Raw genomic sequence first — 7,362 nt, forward strand, 5'->3', positions numbered from 1 at the left:
GGCTTTGTCAAGCCGGACCTTAAAAACCTCTAAGGAAGGAGATTCCACCACCTCCCTAGGTAACCCATTCCAGTGCTTCACCACCCTCCTTGTGAACAAGTTTTTCCTAATATCCAACCAATATTAAACCTCCCCCACTGCAACTTGAGACCATTACTCCTTCTTCTGTCATCTGCTACCACTGAGAACAGTCTAGATCCATCCTTTTTGGAACCCCCTTTCAGGTCACTGAAAGCAGCTATCAAATCGCCCCTCATTCTTCTCTTCTGCAGACTAAACAATCCCAGTTCCCTCAGCCTCTCCTCATAAGTCATGAGCTCCAGCCCCCTAATCATTTTTGTTGCCCTCTGCAGGACTCTTTCCAATTTTTCCACATCCTTCTTGTAGCGTGGGGCCCAAAACTGGACAGTACTCCAGATGAGGCCTCACCAATGCCGAATAGAGGGGAACGATCACGTCCCTCGATCTGCTGGCAAGGCTCCTACTTATACAGCCCAAAATGCTGTTAGCCTTCTTCGCAACAAGGGCACACTGTTGACTCATATCCAGTTTCTTGTCCCCTTAGGTCCTTTTCTGCAGAACTGCTGACTAGTCACTCGGTCCCTAGTCTGTTAGCGGTGCATGGGATTCTTCTGTCCTAAGTGTAGGACTCTGCACTTGTCCTTGTTGAACCTCATCAGATTTCTTTTGGCCCAATCCTCCAATTTGTCTAGGTCCCTCTGTATCCTATCCCTACCCTCCAGTGTATCTACCACTCCTCCCAGTTTAGTGTCATCTGCAAACTTGCTGAGGGTGCAATCCACACTCCAGATCATTAATGAAGATATTGAACCAAACCGGCCCCAGGACCAACCCTTGGGGCACTCCGCTTGATACCAGCTGCCAACTAGACATGGAGCCATTGATCACTCACTACCCATTGAGCCTGACAATCTAGACAGCTTTCTATCCACCTTATAGTCCATTCTTCCAGCCCATACTTCTTTAATTTGCTGGCAAGAACACTTTGGGAGACCGTATCAAAAGCTTTGCTAAAGTCAAGTACATTAACTGGTTATTTGTGTGATTTCTGTTTTTAAGATCTATTATTTAATCCACATCCAGACTGGTAAATGAGTGACCTTCATGAGATCCAGAGTTGGGACTCAGCTACTGGGTTTGGATATTTATCCAAGACATTTCCAAGTTTTCCCAAACCTCGATGAAAAAACTGAGCTGGAAGTCTACTGAGAACAGGTCTGCATGTCTAAGCAGGGCTGGGTTCTTTCCTAGCTAATTGATTAGTCACTTGGGAGAGTTTTAGAGGGGCTATATGGGCTGCAGATTAACTTCTATCTGATAGTTCCCTTACAGAGAAAGAGTTGTCAGTCAGATGGATGCAAGGATGCTGTAGCAGTCTGAAAATCCCTCACATCCCTGCAAACAGTGTTTGAAGAAAACCCCAAGGACAGGGATCTCTCCTCTCTCTCTCTCACTTACTTACTTTCTTCCCATAACAGGAATCCTAGAATCATAGCAACTTTTGTCCTCTCACAGCCCCACAGTTAGGAGAGAGAACTCAAATTGTCGAGGACTAGTTATGGAACAGAGAATTATTATATACAGACTCCCAATAGCTCACTTATAGACACTAGCTTGGTGAGTCTCATTGGCTCTGCCTTACATATGAGATTAGGGGCCAAAATCCAAATCTTTATTGCCCTAACTCAAGTATGTATTCCATTACTTCTATGGAATTACTTGGTGTGAATAAAGGCAAACTGGATCAGCCCTGGGTCACCACCTGACTGAGGAACAGCTCCCATATATACTGCCTTCTGATGCATGTGTGTCCCAGAAGCATGTCACTGAGCAACTCGACCAGCCCCTCACAAAGAGAATGAACTTACTGTTCTTCCCCAGGGGCCCCAGGACCTGCTCCCTAGAAATCCTCTCCTCCCCCTACATAAGGGTAAAATAGATTTTATTTTAATTAGAGGTTAGAATTCATATGTTTAAAAACTCTACCTTTAAACCCAAAGTACCTTGACCACCCTCTGGCCCTTGAGATCCTTGATAGGCCTAAGAAAACAAGCAATTAAGACAAAGAGGTTAATTTTTAAGATTACAGAAACAAAATACGGGTTACTTCATAACTCCTAAATCACATTTTGTTTAAAATGAACACAAGCATACCCTTCAGAAGTTACATATGCGTAAATAAGAATGCTGTGGCTCACCACCTTAGGAACATTCTAGAAAAGGCCAAGGGGAGGGGGGTGAGCTCAACATGTAGAGTGGAGAAGTATAAGCATGTGATGAAAAAAATCCATATATGGAAAGATTAACTATGATTGGCTAGAGGTTTGTGTTATGTAACTTCTTATGTAACTGCCATGTGTTATAAAATAGCAATGGGAGGAGCTCCTTACCAGAGGGACTCTGGCTGTTTTTTGTACCAGGGGCTCTCCCCTTGTGCACATTGAATAAAGCTTGTTGAATTGAATTGACTAAAGTATCGAAGACCTTTATTCTTCCTGGCATCTGACTCATTTGGTTATTTTTGGGAACCACAAAATCCCAACATTTTCTTGGCGCAGCGAGCAGGATGAGAAATATCCTTCAGAATCACGACCTACAATCAAATTAGAAGGTGAGTTTGTTCATTTTTTATTGGTTATGTGTCTCTGACCCTGACTGGTGACTCTCATATCTTTTGTAGTAAGTAAGTCTTGGTGTTGGGGAATTCAAGGGGCTTGTTGCAGTTCTGAAACGTTTAGCTCACAGTCTTAAGACATTGTACTTAGTGTGGGGGCTGGTTAAGCTGTAAGTTCCTCTGACTAAGTGTTGTTGAAGTGGGAAATCAAAGAGGCCATAAGGACCAACAGTTAGTGTAGGGGCAGGTATAGCCATAAGTATCTCTAGTTAGTGTGTTAGCTGGCCCAGATCACCTAACTAGAAATTTTAATTGTGCAAATCAAATAAATTGGAAAACGGATCAATTTCCTGATCGGGCATTCCAGTCTGGGGTGTTTGATTTGAATACATTTTTATTAGTCTGTAAACAGAATTGTATTTAAAAATTTGGAGATTAGAGGATATTTAGGTTAAAAGAGAAAAAAATGGAAAGATAAAGGTATATAGTGATCCACAATATGAAGAGTGTATAATTAGTGCTTTTATAACTATTGTAGCAGTAAGTTTATTAGTTTTCTTGTTGAGATATTTTGGCTGTATGACTGAAATAAAGAAGGATGACCACCCCCATTACAGGTGGGCAACACTGATTTTGTGCATAAACCACAATATTTATCAGAGGAAGACGATGTCCTCAGTGTAGATGTAAGGTTGCTGGCTATAAAATCTGTCCTGTCTCAGTATGGCAAGGCACTGAAACAAGGATATCCAACACATGATGATTACCCGACTAAACATCCATATTACGTTGCCTGTTGGTGTATGGGGTTAAAAAACAGCAAAGAGAAGGACAAAATGGCTGGTATGTGTTTAATTGTTGATTATGAACAGCTGGTTAGAATGTGTAAGATGCTAAAAGAAAGGGTGGGAGAGGTAGAAGAAGAGGTAGAAAAACTGCAAGCAGAAGCAAAAAAATCATAAAGAAGCAGACTCACCGGGAAAGAGATCTTGTCCCTCAGCACCTTTGGACCCTACATGTGGAACATGGGGATATCAGTCTAGTTTCATGACTCCGGTGAGAGTGCACACTGTCCCTAATCCTAATCAAGGTAAAGGGGACACTGCTCCTGTTAGTTGCCTAGAGCACACTCCTATGAGTCCATCTGACTTGCAGAGCATGTTAAAAGAATTGCCATCTTTGCAGCTTAATAACCCAAACCTACCCTTCTGGGAAAAGGTACAGGAGTGGATGGTAATGGGATGCTTACATGCTTTTGATGTTTTCACCATGGCACAATGTCCTGGCACAGCCTGGAGTAGGATTGCTGCTGGTTTTAATAACTCTGCATGGGCAACTGCTATTTTTGCCTCCTCAGCTGATATGGAAACCTCAGTGCAGAATTTCCTACAGGCGGTAATGGTGGCTTTGGGGCCAGGTACTAAATTGTACTCATTATATGCTAACTGAAAACAGCATCGAAATGAGCCTTTTGAAAAATGTGTGGAAGACAAGTTTGAGTTATATTAATAGTATGGGGGGCAACAGAATGCTACTTGTGAAGATGCTGTATCTACAGAGGGGGTACTTGACGGGGTATGTGGCCTGTATAAGGCAGCCCTGAAAACTGGCTTTCAGCCTCCGGGTTACGCTGAACTATTAACATGGGCTTCAAACATTAGCAAATACAATCAGGAACAGGGTACAGGAGAATCATAGAATATCAGGGTTGGAAGGGACCTTAGGAGGTCATCTAGTCCAACCCCCTGCTCAAAGCAGGACCAATCTCCAACTAAATCATCCCAGCCAGGGCTTTGTCAAGCCTGACCTTAAAAACTTCTAAGGAAGAAGATTCCACCACCTCCCTAGGTAACGCATTCCAGTGTTTCAGAATGCAAACTCAAGGACAGAAAGGAAAAGAAAATTGAACATAAGTTTGGAAGATAGTTTTGTTGCTGCAGTTAAAGCAGAAAGTGTAGGAGGTGGTAATTGTAGCAACTGAGGAACGTTGGGCCATAACAAAAAGGAATGTTATAAGAAAGGGGGTGGAAGAGCTGATCGGTGTATGAAATGTGACCAGACAGGGCATTGGTCCAAGAATTGCTCTAGTAACAAAGGTAAAGACCCTCTTGAGACTATGTCTTGGTACCAATTAATACAAATCCTCAACTCCATGAAAAAAATCCTCCAGTTAGGGGCTTTCAGCCCCCATTGCAGCGCGCCACTATGGCTCATCTGCACGTCCGTATCTAAATGCTAGGGTTGGTGGCATGTCGTGTAAAATCCTTATAGATACAGGAGCTTCAGTATCTATCACTGATATTCCAGGATTACCTTTAACTTCTAAATTTACTACTTTAACAGGGTTGGGGGGAGCAAGTATGAGAGCATATCTGACAAAGCCCCTTTTAATCGAGACAGAAGGTTTTTGGATGGGGCAATTTTATTATGCGCCAAAACAAGCCGAAGGTATAATAATGGGAATTGATATGTTACAAAAATTAGGGTCTCATTTAAATTTGGGTGTCACCTTCATTGCAAATATCATCTCAAAAGCCTAGTGGTAATGTGCCTCTGATCTATTCTTCTCCAGGTGAGCGTGTGTGCGTTGTGCAGGTTCTCCCTGAGCTGCCAGGACCAGAGGGAGTGTGGGCAGCCGATAAACTCGACTGTGGTTTGATGAATGTCCCACCAGTGGTGATTATAGGAAATCTTCCTCCTCCCGCACGTCCCTATCCAATTAAGCCAGAGCCCTGACGGCGGTAGAAAGTATAGTCAAAGAGTTGATGAAGAGGGGAGTTGTAAAAGAAATACAGTCAAAATGTAATTCACCTGTCTGGCCTGTTAAGAAGCCAAATGGATCGTGGCAGCTGACCATTGATTATCGAAATATTAACATGCATGCAGACAGGCTCGCCCTCCAGTCACTGACCCTAGTACTATTCTTTCCACTGTACCTAATGATCACATAGTGTTTCAGCCTTGGACATTAGCAATGGCTTTTGGTCTGTTCCTGGGCACCCTGACAGTCAATTTTGGTTTGCATTTACTGTTAAAGGGAAGCACTATACTTTTACTCGCCTAAGCCAGGGTTTTCCTAACTCACCTACTTTGTTTCATAGAGGGTTAGCTGATGTGCTGGCAAAGCTTCCAGACGTGGCTTATTGTATTGTGCAGTGGTGTTAACACAAAAACCTGGGGACAAACAGTGCCCAGTAGCATACTACTCTTCTAAACCAGATGCTCAAGCAATGCCACCATGCCTCCAGGCAGTGGAAGGAGCTTCTATGGCCCTAAGTCAGGCCTCACCACTTATTGGTTCACAGGATATAAATACTGTCGTGCCTCATGCTGTCCTTGCTATTTTATCAGGAAATAAATCTTCGGTAGTCCATGTGGTAAGATGGACTCAATGGGAAACAAGTTTGCTAATGCCTTCGGTACATCTGCAATGAGCATCATCGCTAAACCCTGCCACTCTCATGCCTACCTCAGATGAGGGACACCCGCATCATTGTTGCCTTGAGGAAGAGCCCATGGACCTTCCATTGGTAAAAGAAACTGAAATATGTGATGCCCCTTGCCTATACGTGGGTGGTTTTTCCTTCTATGTGGATGGCAAGCGACACACAGGATGGGCCGTTTGTACTCAAGATGGGAAGCTGGTGGCACATGGCAGTTTACCTGGGGCACCTGCACAAGTAGCAGAACTACAGGCATTCGTTGCAGCATGCTGTAAACATATATACTGATTCTAGATATGCGTTTGGGGTTGTACATGATTATATTAACTTGTGGGTAAATCGGGGATTCCTGACGAGTACAGGATCCCCAATACAAAATGGGGGGATAATGGAGAAACTTCATGCAGCCCTGCAGAAACCTACCGAGGTAGCAGTAATAAAAGTGAGGGCCCATACAAAAGGGACAGACCCTCATAGTAAGAGAAACCAAAGGACAGACGAACTAGCTAAACAAGCAGCAGTGGAACGTAAAGGGATGCAATTGATTTCTGCAACACAGCCTCTCGTACAAACCCCAAACTTTTTTGAATTATAGGACATCCAACACTCTGCACCAAGGGCAGAGAAGTGGTTATGGATGGATAATGGGGGCAAACTATGTGATAATACTTGGAGAGGTCCAGGGAACACATTAGTGTTATCAAATGTGCCGATGGGAACAATGATCCAAGTGTATCACATGTTGGGATATGATGGAGCACAGAGAGTGATCCACCAGATGTCGGACACCTGGTGGAATCTTAAGCTTAATGCAAATGTTCATGATTATGTGAGCAGGTGTGTAACATGTGCTCAATGTAATTCTGCTCCCCACAGTGAAAGTGAGAATGTGACATCAGCCAAGACCAACACAGCCCTTCACGCAGTTACAAATAGATTTCATTGGGCCCCTGCCAAGGTGCAGAGGGAAAGAATATGTTCTGATGATCATGGATCACTTTACTAAGTGTGTAGAAGCTTTCCTAGTGGCCAAGGCCACTGCATCTTATGTAGCTAAAATACTGATGACTGAAATAATTCCCCGATGAGGACTTCCATGCTTCATTGATAGTGACCAAGATACCCATTTTACAGGGAAGGTGATGAAAACTGTATGGATGGCACTGGGGATCAAACAGAAATTCCACTGTCCCTACCATCCCCAGAGTTCGGGATTAGTAGAAAGAGCTAACCGAACCATTAAAAACAAACTAACCAAACAGATGTTTTCTGTAACAGGGAAAG

This window comes from Dermochelys coriacea, chromosome 3 (genome assembly GCF_009764565.3).
Source record: "Dermochelys coriacea isolate rDerCor1 chromosome 3, rDerCor1.pri.v4, whole genome shotgun sequence".
Lineage (NCBI taxonomy): Eukaryota > Metazoa > Chordata > Testudines > Dermochelyidae > Dermochelys > Dermochelys coriacea.